This window comes from Mya arenaria, chromosome 12 (assembly GCF_026914265.1).
Source record: "Mya arenaria isolate MELC-2E11 chromosome 12, ASM2691426v1".
Classification (NCBI taxonomy): domain Eukaryota; kingdom Metazoa; phylum Mollusca; class Bivalvia; order Myida; family Myidae; genus Mya; species Mya arenaria.
Window position 1 is genome coordinate 9,342,142 of NC_069133.1, and position 14,020 is coordinate 9,356,161.

Sequence of the window (14,020 nt, forward strand, 5' to 3'; positions counted from 1 at the left end):
TCCCTGCGGGGGCATTTGGCGGGGATTTGACCATCAGAATGTCCCCGCAGGGCGGAGATTTTACCCGGGGTTGGCTGGACCGAAAGTCAAAGTCCCCGCTATTCCCCGGACCTAGGGGGGGGGGGCTGGTTACAATTGACTGGTGCATAATAGTTATTTCACCCATAGCCCGAGTTATGTAATAGCTACTGCTACCACAACCCGTGCTAAATAATATATAGCTACTGCACCCACAACCCGTGTAATGTAATAGCTACTACACACACAACCTAAGTAATATAACTGCTACCACAACCCGTGTTATGTAATAGCTACTCCATCCAAAACCTACACCTACAACCTGTATTATATTATAGCTACTGCACCTACAACCTGTATTATATTATAGCTACTGCACCTACAACCTATATTATGTAATAGCTACGGTCCCAACAACTCGTGTTATGTAATAGCTACTGTCCCCACAGCCCGAGTTATGTAAAACCTACTATCCCCACAGCCCGAGTTATGTAATAGCTACTGCACCCACAACCCGAGTAATGTTATAGTTACTGCACCCACGACCCGAATAGTGTAATAGCTACTGTCCCTACAGCCCGAGTAGTGTAATAGCTACTGCACCCACAACCCGAGTAGGGTAATAGCTACTGCACCCTCAACCCGAGTAATGTTATAGTTACTGCACCCACAATCAGAGTAGTGTAATAGCTACTGTCCCTATAGCCCGAGTAGTGTAATAGCTGCTGCACCCACAACCCGAGTAATGTTATAGCTACTGCACCCACAATCCGAGTAGTGTAATAGCTACTGCACCCACAACCCGAGTAATGTTATAGCTACTGCACCCACAATCCGAGTAGTGTAATAGCTACTGCACCCACAACCCGAGTAATGTTATAGCTACTGCACCCACAATCCGAGTAGTGTAATAGCTACTGTCCCTACAGCCCGAGTAGTGTAATAGCTACTGCACCCACAACCCGAGTAATGTAATAGTTACTGCACCCACAACCCGAGTAGTGTAATAGCTACTGTCCCCACAGCCCGATTAGTGTAATAGCTACTGCACCCACAATCCGAGTAATGTTATAGCTACTGCACCCACAATCCGAGTAGTGTAATAGCTACTGCACCCTCAACCCGAGTAATGTTATAGCTACTGCACCCACAATCCGAGTAGTGTTATAGCTACTGCACCCTCAACCCGAGTGATGTTATAGTCACTGCACCCACAATCCGAGTAGTGTAATAGCTACTGCACCCACAACCCGAGTAATGTTATAGTTACTGCACCCACAATCCGAGTAATGTTATAGCTACTGCACCCACAATCCGAGTAGTGTAATAGCTACTGTCCCCACAACCCGAGTAATGTTATAGCTACTGCACCCACAATCCGAGTAGTGTAATAGCTACTGTCCCCACAGCCCGAGTAGTGTAATAGCTACTGCATCCACAATCCGAGTAATGTTATAGCTACTGCACCCATAATCCGAGTAGTGTAATAGCTACTGCACCCTCAACCCGAGTAATGTTATAGCTACTGCACCCACAATCCGAGTAGTGTAATAGCTACTGCACCCTCAACCCGAGTAATGTTATAGTTACTGCACCCACAATCCGAGTAGTGTAATAGCTACTGCACCCAAAACCCGAGTAATGTTATAGTTACTTCACCCACAATCCGAGTAGTGTAATAGCTACTGTCCCTACAGCCCGAGTAGTGTAATAGCTACTGCACCCACAACCCGAGTAATGTTATGGCTAATGCACCCACAATCCGAGTAGTGTAATAGTTACTGTCCCCACAGCCCGAGTAGTGTAATAGCTACTGTCCCTACACCCCGAGTAGTGTAATAGATACTGCACCCACAACCCGAGTAATGTTATAGCTACTGCACCCACAATCCGAGTAGTGTAATAGCTACTGTCCCCACAGCCCGAGTAGTGTAATAGCTACTGCATCCACAATCCGAGTAATGTTATAGCTACTGCACCCACAATCCGAGTAGTGTAAGAGCTACTGCACCCTCAACCCGGGTAATGTTATAGCTACTGCACCCACAATCCGAGTAGTGTAATAGCTACTGCACCCTCAACCCGAGTAATGTTATAGTTACTGCACCCACAATCCGAGTAGTGTAATAGCTACTGCACCCACAACCCGAGTAATGTTATAGTTACTGCACCCACAATCCGAGTAGTGTAATAGCTACTGTCCCTACAGCCCGAGTAGTGTAATAGCTACTGCACCCACAACCCGAGTAATGTTATGGCTACTGCACCCACAACCCGAGTAATGTTATGGCTACTGCACCCACAATCCGAGTAGTGTAATAGCTACTGTCCCCACAGCCCGAGTAGTGTAATAGCTACTGCACCCACAATCCGAGTAATGTTATAGCTACTGCACCCACAATCCGAGTAGTGTAATAGCTACTGCACCCTCAACCCGAGTGATGTTATAGCTATTGCACGCACAATCCGAGTAGTGTAATATCTACTGCACCCTCAACCCGAGTAATGTTATAGTTACTGCACCCACAATCCGAGTAGTGTAATAGCTACTGCACCCACAACCCGAATAATGTTATAGTTACTGCACCCACAATCCGAGTAGTGTAATAGCTACTGTCCCTAAAGCCCGAGTAGTGTAATAGCTACTGCACCCACAACCCGAGTAATGTTATAGCTACTGCACCAACAATCCGAGTAGTGTAATAGCTACTGTTCTCACAACACGAGTTATGTAATAGTTACTGTACTCACAACACGAGTTATGTAATAGTTACTGTACTCACAACCCGAGTTATGTAATAGTTACTGTACTCTCAACCCGAGTTATGTAATAGTTACTGTACTCTCAACACGAGTTATGTAATAGTTACTGTACTCACAACACGAGTTATGTAATAGTTACTGTACTCACAACCCGAGTTATGTAATAGTTACTGTACTCACAACCCGTGTTATGTAATAGTTACTGTACTCACAACCCGTGTTATGTAATAGTTACTGTACCCACAACCCGAGTTATGTAATAGTTACTGCACTCTCAACACGAGTTATGTAATAGTTACTGCACCCACAACCCGTGTTATGTAATAGTTACTGTACCCACAACCCGAGTTATGTAATAGTTACTGCACTCTCAACCCGTGTTATGTAATAGTTACTGCACCCACAACCCGTGTTATGTAATAGTTACTGCACCCACAACCCGAGTTATGTAATAGTTACTGCACTCACAACCCGTGTTATGTAATAGTTACTGCACCCACAACCCGTGTTATGTAATAGTTACTGCACTCTCAACACGAGTTATGTAATAGTTACTGCACCCACAACCCGAGTTATGTAATAGTTACTGCACCCACAACACGAGTTATGTAATAGTTACTGCACCCACAACCCGTGTTATGTAATAGTTACTGCACCCACAATACGAGTTATGTAATAGTTACTGCACCCACAACCCGAGTTATGCAATAGTTACTGCACCCACAACACGAGTTATGTAATAGTTACTGCACTCACAACCCGTGTTATGTAATAGTTACTGCACCCACAACCCGTGTTATGTAATAGTTACTGCACTCTCAACACGAGTTATGTAATAGTTACTGCACCCACAACCCGAGTTATGTAATAGTTACTGCACCCACAACACGAGTTATGTAATAGTTACTGCACCCACAACCCGTGTTATGTAATAGTTACTGCACCCACAACACGAGTTATGTAATAGTTACTGCACCCACAACCCGAGTTATGCAATAGTTACTGCACTCACAGTCCGAGTAGTGTAATAGCTACTGCACCCACAACCCGAGTAATGTTATAGCTACTGCACCCACAATCCGAGTAGTGTAATAGCTACTGCACCCACAACCCGAGTAATGTTATAGCTACTGCACCCACAATCCGAGTAGTGTAATAGCTACTGTCCCTACAGCCCGAGTAGTGTAATAGCTACTGCACCCACAACCCGAGTAATGTTATAGCTACTGCACCCACAACCCGAGTAGTGTAATAGCTACTGTCCCCACAGCCCGATTAGTGTAATAGCTACTGCACCCACAATCCGAGTAATGTTATAGCTACTGCACCCACAATCCGAGTAGTGTAATAGCTACTGCACCCTCAACCAGAGTAATGTTATAGCTACTGCACCCACAATCCGAGTAGTGTTATAGCTACTGCACCCTCAACCCGAGTGATGTTATAGTCACTGCACCCACAATCCGAGTAGTGTAATAGCTACTGCACCCTCAACCCGAGTAATGTTATAGTTACTGCACCCACAATCCGAGTAATGTTATAGCTACTGCACCCACAATCCGAGTAGTGTAATAGCTACTGTACCCACAACCCGAGTAATGTTATAGCTACTGCACCCACAATCCGAGTAGTGTAATAGCTACTGTCCCCACAGCCCGAGTAGTGTAATAGCTACTGCATCCACAATCCGAGTAATGTTATAGCTACTGCACCCATAATCCGAGTAGTGTAATAGCTACTGCACCCTCAACCCGAGTAATGTTATAGCTACTGCACCCACAATCCGAGTAGTGTAATAGCTACTGCACCCTCAACCCGAGTAATGTTATAGTTACTGCACCCACAATCCGAGTAGTGTAATAGCTACTGCACCCAAAACCCGAGTAATGTTATAGTTACTTCACCCACAATCCGAGTAGTGTAATAGCTACTGTCCCTACAGCCCGAGTAGTGTAATAGCTACTGCACCCACAACCCGAGTAATGTTATGGCTAATGCACCCACAATCCGAGTAGTGTAATAGTTACTGTCCCCACAGCCCGAGTAGTGTAATAGCTACTGTCCCTACACCCCGAGTAGTGTAATAGATACTGCACCCACAACCCGAGTAATGTTATAGCTACTGCACCCACAATCCGAGTAGTGTAATAGCTACTGTCCCCACAGCCCGAGTAGTGTAATAGCTACTGCATCCACAATCCGAGTAATGTTATAGCTACTGCACCCACAATCCGAGTAGTGTAAGAGCTACTGCACCCTCAACCCGGGTAATGTTATAGCTACTGCACCCACAATCCGAGTAGTGTAATAGCTACTGCACCCTCAACCCGAGTAATGTTATAGTTACTGCACCCACAATCCGAGTAGTGTAATAGCTACTGCACCCTCAACCCGAGTAATGTTATAGTTACTGCACCCACAATCCGAGTAGTGTAATAGCTACTGTCCCTACAGCCCGAGTAGTGTAATAGCTACTGCACCCACAACCCGAGTAATGTTATGGCTACTGCACCCACAACCCGAGTAATGTTATGGCTACTGCACCCACAATCCGAGTAGTGTAATAGCTACTGTCCCCACAGCCCGAGTAGTGTAATAGCTACTGCACCCACAATCCGAGTAATGTTATAGCTACTGCACCCACAATCCGAGTAGTGTAATAGCTACTGCACCCTCAACCCGAGTGATGTTATAGCTATTGCACGCACAATCCGAGTAGTGTAATATCTACTGCACCCTCAACCCGAGTAATGTTATAGTTACTGCACCCACAATCCGAGTAGTGTAATAGCTACTGCACCAACAACCCGAATAATGTTATAGTTATTGCACCCACAATCCGAGTAGTGTAATAGCTACTGTCCCTAAAGCCCGAGTAGTGTAATAGCTACTGCACCCACAACCCGAGTAATGTTATAGCTACTGCACCCACAATCCGAGTAGTGTAATAGCTACTGTTCTCACAACAGGAGTTATGTAATAGTTACTGTACTCACAACACGAGTTATGTAATAGTTACTGTACTCACAACCCGAGTTATGTAATAGTTACTGTACTCTCAACCCGAGTTATGTAATAGTTACTGTACTCTCAACACGAGTTATGTAATAGTTACTGTACTCACAACACGAGTTATGTAATAGTTACTGTACTCACAACCCGAGTTATGTAATAGTTACTGTACTCACAACCCGTGTTATGTAATAGTTACTGTACTCACAACCCGTGTTATGTAATAGTTACTGTACCCACAACCCGAGTTATGTAATAGTTACTGCACTCTCAACACGAGTTATGTAATAGTTACTGTACTCACAACCCGTGTTATGTAATAGTTACTGTACCCACAACCCGAGTTATGTAATAGTTACTGCACTCTCAACACGAGTTATGTAATAGTTACTGCACCCACAACCCGTGTTATGTAATAGTTACTGTACCCACAACCCGAGTTATGTAATAGTTACTGCACTCTCAACCCGTGTTATGTAATAGTTACTGCACCCACAACCCGTGTTATGTAATAGTTACTGCACCCACAACCCGTGTTATGTAATAGTTACTGTACTCACAACCCGTGTTATGTAATAGTTACTGCACCCACAACCCGTGTTATGTAATAGTTACTGCACTCTCAACACGAGTTATGTAATAGTTACTGCACCCACAACCCGAGTTATGTAATAGTTACTGCACCCACAACACGAGTTATGTAATAGTTACTGCACCCACAACCCGAGTTATGTAATAGTTACTGCACCCACAATACGAGTTATGTAATAGTTACTGCACCCACAACCCGAGTTATGCAATAGTTACTGCACTCACAACACGAGTTATGTAATAGTTACTGCACCCACAACCCGTGTTATGTAATAGTTACTGCACCCACAACCCGTGTTATGTAATAGTTACTGCACTCTCAACACGAGTTATGTAATAGTTACTGCACCCACAACCCGAGTTATGTAATAGTTACTGCACCCACAACACGAGTTATGTAATAGTTACTGCACCCACAACCCGTGTTATGTAATAGTTACTGCACCCACAACACGAGTTATGTAATAGTTACTGCACCCACAACCCGAGTTATGCAATAGTTACTGCACTCACAACACGAGTTATGTAATAGTTACTGCACTCACAACCCGTGTTATGTAATAGTTACTGTACTCACAACCCGTGTTATGTAATAGTTACTGCACCCACAACCCGTGTTATGTAATAGTTACTGCACTCTCAACACGAGTTATGTAATAGTTACTGCACCCACAACCCGTGTTATGTAATAGTTACTGTACCCACAACCCGAGTTATGTAATAGTTACTGCACTCTCAACCCGTGTTATGTAATAGTTACTGCACCCACAACCCGTGTTATGTAATAGTTACTGCACCCACAACCCGTGTTATGTAATAGTTACTGTACTCACAACCCGTGTTATGTAATAGTTACTGCACCCACAACCCGTGTTATGTAATAGTTACTGCACTCTCAACACGAGTTATGTAATAGTTACTGCACCCACAACCCGAGTTATGTAATAGTTACTGCACCCACAACACGAGTTATGTAATAGTTACTGCACCCACAACCCGTGTTATGTAATAGTTACTGCACCCACAACACGAGTTATGTAATAGTTACTGCACCCACAACCGGAGTTATGCAATAGTTACTGCACTCACAACACGAGTTATGTAATAGTTACTGCACTCACAACCCGTGTTATGTAATAGTTACTGTACTCACAACCCGTGTTATGTAATAGTTACTGCACCCACAACCCGTGTTATGTAATAGTTACTGCACTCTCAACACGAGTTATGTAATAGTTACTGCACCCACAACCCGAGTTATGTAATAGTTACTGCACTCTCAACACGAGTTATGTAATAGTTACTGCACCCACAACCCGAGTTATGTAATAGTTACTGCACCCACAACACGAGTTATGTAATAGTTACTGCACCCACAACCCGTGTTATGTAATAGTTACTGCACCCACAACACGAGTTATGTAATAGTTACTGCACCCACAACCCGAGTTATGCAATAGTTACTGCACTCACAACACGAGTTATGTAATAGTAACTGCACTCACAACCCGTGTTATGTAATAGTTACTGTACTCACAACCCGTGTTATGTAATAGTTACTGCACCCACAACCCGTGTTATGTAATAGTTACTGCACTCTCAACACGAGTTATGTAATAGTTAATGCACCCACAACCCGAGTTATGTAATAGCTACTGCACCCACAACCCTTGTTATGTAATAGTTACTGTACTCTCAACACGAGTTATGTAATAGTTACTGCACCCACAACCCGAGTTATGCAATAGTTACTGCACCCACAACCCGTGTTATGTAATAGTTACTGCACCCACAACCCGTGTTATGTAATAGTTACTGCACTCTCAACACGAGTTATGTAATAGTTAATGCACCCACAACCCGAGTTATGTAATAGCTACTGCACCCACAACCCGTGTTATGTAATAGTTACTGCACCCACAACACGAGTTATGTAATAGTTACTGCACCCACAACCCGAGTTATGCAATAGTTACTGCACTCACAACACGAGTTATGTAATAGTTACTGTACCCACAACCCGAGTTATGTAATAGTTACTGCACCCACAACCCGTGTTATGTAATAGTTACTGTACTCTCAACACGAGTTATGTAATAGTTACTGCACCCACAACCCGTGTTATGTAATAGTTACTGCACCCACAACCCGTGTTATGTAATAGTTACTGCACCCACAACCCGTGTTATGTAATAGTAACTGCACTCTCAACACGAGTTATGTAATAGTTAATGCACCCACAACCCGAGTTATGTAATAGCTACTGCATCCACAACCCGTGTTATGTAATAGTTACTGCATCCACAACTCGTGTTATGTAATAGTTACTGCACTCTCAACACGAGTTATGTAATAGTTACTGTACTCACAACACGAGTTATGTAATAGTTACTGCACCCACAACCCGAGTTATGTAATAGTTACTGCACCCACAACCTGAGTTATGTAATAGTTACTGCACTCTCAACACGAGTTATGTAATAGTTACTGCACTCTCAACACGAGTTATGTAATAGTTACTGCACCCACAACCCGAGTTATGTAATAGCTACTGCATCCACAACCCGTGTTATGTAATAGTTACTGCATCCACAACTCGTGTTATGTAATAGTTACTGCACTCTCAACACGAGTTATGTATTAGTTACTGCACCCACAACCCGAGTTATGTAATAGCTACTGCATCCACAAACCGAGTTATGTAATTGTAACTGTACTCTCAACACGAGTTATGTAATAGTTACTGCACTCTCAACACGAGTTATGTAATAGTTACTGTTCTCACAACCCGTGTTATGTAATAGTTACTGCATCCACAACTCGTGTTATGTAATAGTTACTGCACTCTCAACACGAGTTATGTTATAGTTACTGCACCCACAACCCGAGTTATGTAATAGTTACTGCATCCACAACCCGTGTTATGTAATAGTTACTGCATCCACAACCCGAGTTATGTAATAGCTACTGCATCCACAACTCGTGTTATGTAATAGTTACTGCACTCTCAACCCGAGTTATGTAATAGTTACTGCACTCACACCCGAGTTATGTAATAGTTACTGCATCCACAACCCGAGTTATGTAATAGTTACTGCACTCTCAACCCGAGTTATGTAATAGTTACTGCACCCACAACCCGAGTTATGTAATAGTTACTGCATCCACAACCCGTGTTATGTAATAGTTACTGCATCCACAACCCGAGTTATGTAATAGTTACTGCACCCACAACACGTGTTATGTAATAGTTACTGTACTCTCAACCCGAGTTATGTAATAGTTACTGCACTCACACCCGAGTTATGTAATAGCTATTGCATACACAACCCGAGTTATGTTACAGCTGCTGCACAATCATTTTAATGATTGTACGACAGCGCTTTTGTCGTGTATGTAATTTCATCTTCAACGCGAGTTATTGAGATAATACAGAGGCGCTCTTGCCGTTTATATAATTGTACAACCTGAGTGAGGGAGCTTATAGAAATAAGAATGAAAACGAGATATATGGGTGAGTCGATATGCAGGATGGGGAGAGAAAACGTAGTCGTGAGAAATGAAAGAGTTTGAGGAGAAGAATAAAAGAGGTTGAGGATGGTAAAGCATTTGTGTGGCTTGTTTTTCAGTTGGACATTTCGCATAACATGTAAGAAACGATACGATGGTGGCCCTGAGAGTCAATGGTTAAGACCGATAAGAAGACAAATGTCGTACCATACACGACCACGCGTACTAGCATTGGAACTTTGAGCAAGGCTCGAAATCCAGCAACAATATTTCCCGTCCAAACTTCTCCAAGATCTGAATCCCCGTTCTATTGTTTGTCGCAAAACAAAATGTACACACAAAATCCCTTTCCAAGGAAAAGTTATTTGTACATGTGCAATCAGTGGTACACAGAAACCAACATGATATAATATCGTATTTAGATATTTAAATATATCTCTTGAAATATGACGAGTGCTTTATACTCTGTTTTAATTTATACTCTGTTTTTGAAACTGTGTACGTCACAAAAATATGTTTTGAACTACCACTAATCAGTCAACCCCTCTTTAATCAGTAATATTTTTCGAATGTGCATTGTTGCTTCTCCAGAGACACTTCATTCGTTAGATTATGTTATTGGGTAAGACAAATTGACAACGATGCTCAGAATAAGGTCAAACACATGAGTGTTCAGTTTTTCAGGCATCGCAGCATTCGTTTCTTGCATCCCAATTTATTTCTTTTTCAACATTAACACACTTTTGTATTGTTTTTGTAGTAAAAAGGAATTCTTTATTAAAATGTTAAGGTATATTTAGACAAATGCAATATTCCTACTGTTGATGAGAATATGAACCGTTCATTTGAAAGGCATATCAGATTTAAACGTCTCACACTTTAACTGTTTTTGACATCTTATAAAGATCTATTAATATTCAACTATTTTGGGCGAAGGGATATTGAAAAAAAAACAAAAAACAAGAGGCACATCAGTGCCTGTGCTCCACCGGCCAAAAGGTTCAAGCAAAGACCACCTTACGAACATTTTCGTCAAGTTTCATAGAAATACAATCATCAATTTTTGAGGAGAAGTTATTTAAAAAAATTTTTTACTTTAATAGCTCTGGCTGCCATGTTGTGCAGTGGACCGAACTGATTTGGGCAATTTGAGTAAAGGAGCACCAAACAAACATTTCTGTCAAGTTTTATCGAAAAAAGGTCATCGGTTTCGACGACAAGTCGTATAAAGTTTTTTTTTATTTTTTAGCTCTGGCAGCCATGGTGTGCAGTGGACTGGAACCATTTAACAAATTTTGGTTAATGACCACCCAAGGAACATTTCTGTCAAGTTTCATCAAAATCTGATCATCGGTTAACATTTAATCTGAATAGATTATGAAGCAAATATCTAACGTGAACAAGAACTGACGAGATAGAATCGACTTGGTGTTTCACATACACTTTTCGGCCATTTAAGTTACTAAAAATAGCTGTTTCATAAACTTTCAGAATGTCACTTAAACGAAAATTAATGTTCAGTCTATATATACTTTCCTATGTATAAATGTAAGGTTTTTACATTGATCTTTTTGTGAGAACTTTATGCTTATATGTTTACTCATAAATTATTATTGTTTAAAAATTATTTAAAGATGCTATACGTGAAAAATTAAGACATTATTTTTTTTTCTATTAAAGGGAGGTAATTCAGTAGTAAAATGTAATCAAAGCTAATAAAGCATGGCATTTCTTTTCTAACCATGTTGATATTATTACAGTCTATTCAAGCAAGATGCCTTTTGTTTTTACATAGTACCCATAGGTTCTGAAAAACAAGGAGCACTATTCCCAACAGAAGGATGTCACTCCCTATCACTGCATGAGCATCATAATAAAGAAATGTTTACTCAAACTGCAAGCTGCTCAATTGAAATAGGTATTTACCTCAAGCATACAGTTTTATAATGTGGCAAAATAGTCGGACTACTAGATTGTCATTCGGACTAGTAAAATATGCCATTATGCTAGTCCAACTGGCTAGTAGGTTAAAATGTTTTTCGTGAAGACTGCGGACGAGAAGTCCTTAAAGGTTTTTCTATTTTTAACTCTCGCAGCCATGTTGTGCAGCGGACCGGAACCATTTGGGCAATTTTGGTTAAAGGGCATCCCGATGAACTTTTATGTAAAGTTTCATCAAAATCTGATAATCGGTTTCTGAGAAGATGTAGTTTAACGTTTTTTTCTATTCTTAGCTCTGGTGCCCATGTTGTGCAGCAGACCAGAACTGTTTGGGCTATTTTGGTTAAGGACTACCCAAGTAACATTTCTGTCAAGTTTCATTGCAATACGATCATCGGTTTCTGAGGAGAAGTCGTTTAAAGGTTTTTCTATTTTTACCTCTGGGGGCCATCTTGTGCAGTGGACCGAAACAATGAAGCAAATTTGATAAAGGACCATCCAAGGAACATTTCTGTTAAGTTTCATCAAAATCTGATCATCGGTTTCTGAGAAGATGTTCTTTAAAGGTTTTTCTATTTTTTTGCCCTGGCAGCCATGTTGTGCAGCGGACCGGAACCATTTGAGCAATTTTGGTTAAGGACCACCCAGGGAACAATTCTGTCAAGTTTCATCAAAATCTGCCTATCCGTTTCAGAGGAGATGTCGTTTAAAGATTTTGCTAGTTTTAGCTGTGGCGGCCATATTGTGCAATGGACCAGAACCATTTGAGCAATTTTAATAAAGGACCACCCAAGGAACATTACTGTCAAGTTTCATCAAAATCTGCCGAACCGTTTCAGAGGAGATGTCGTTTAAAGATTTTGCTATTTTTAGCTCTGGCGGCCATAATGTGCAATGGACCGGAACCATTTGAGCAATTTTGGTAAAGGACCACCAAAGGAACATTCCTGTGAAGTTTTGTCAAAATCCGCTTATCAGTTTCAGAGGAGATGTCGTTTAAAGTAAAAGTTTACGCACGCACGTACGCACGCACGCACGCACGCACGCACGCACGCACTCACGACGGACACTCTGTGACGACATAAGCTCCATGGCCTTCGGCCAGTGGAGCTAAAAAATCAGATAATAAAGAATTAAGAGTAAAGATCTGCACTCATTCTTTATTTTGTTTATTTTGTTTTTAATCGGCGGATTTTCAAACTCAATCATTTTTTTAAAAAATCAAAAAAAATCTTATAATTCCTTACTAAAAATTATAAAACCGAATATGTAAAAAAATATTGAAAAATAGTTTTTTTTTAAATATGCACTTTGTACTGTATAATATACTAACATGCCATGCACATATATATATTGCACGCATCCACTGGCAAATTACCCTATATCTATTGCACGCATCCACTGGCAAATTACCCTATATCTATTGCACGCATCCACTGGCAAATTACCCTATATCTATTGCACGCATCCACTGGCAAATTACCCTATATCTATTGCACGCATCCACTGGCAAATTACCGTATATCTATTGCACGCATCCACTGGCAAATTACCCTATATCTATTGCACGCATCCACTGGCAAACTACCTTATATCTATTGTACGCATCCACTGGCAAATTACCCTATATCTATTGCACGCATCAACTGGCAAATTACCCTATATCTATTGCACGAATCCACTGGCAAATTACCCTATATCTATTGCACGCATCCACTGGCAAATTACCCTATATATATTGCACGCATCCACTGGCAAATTACCGTATATCTATTGCACGCATCCACTGGCAAATTACCCTATATCTATTGCACGCATCCACTGGCAAATTACCCTATATCTATTGCACGCATCCACTGGCAAATTACCGTATATCTATTGCACGCATCCACTGGAAAATTACCCTATATCTATTGTACGCATCCACTGGCAAATTACCTTATATCTGTTGCACGCATCCACTGGCAAATTACCTTATATCTATTGCACGCATCCACTGGCAAATTAACCTATATCTATTGTACGCATCCACTGGCAAATTACCTTATATCTATTGCACGCATCCACTGGCAAATTACCCTATATCTATTGTACGCATCCACTGGCAAATTACCCTATATCTATTGCACGCATCCACTGGCAAATTACCCTATATCTATTGCACGCATCCATTGGCAAATTACCC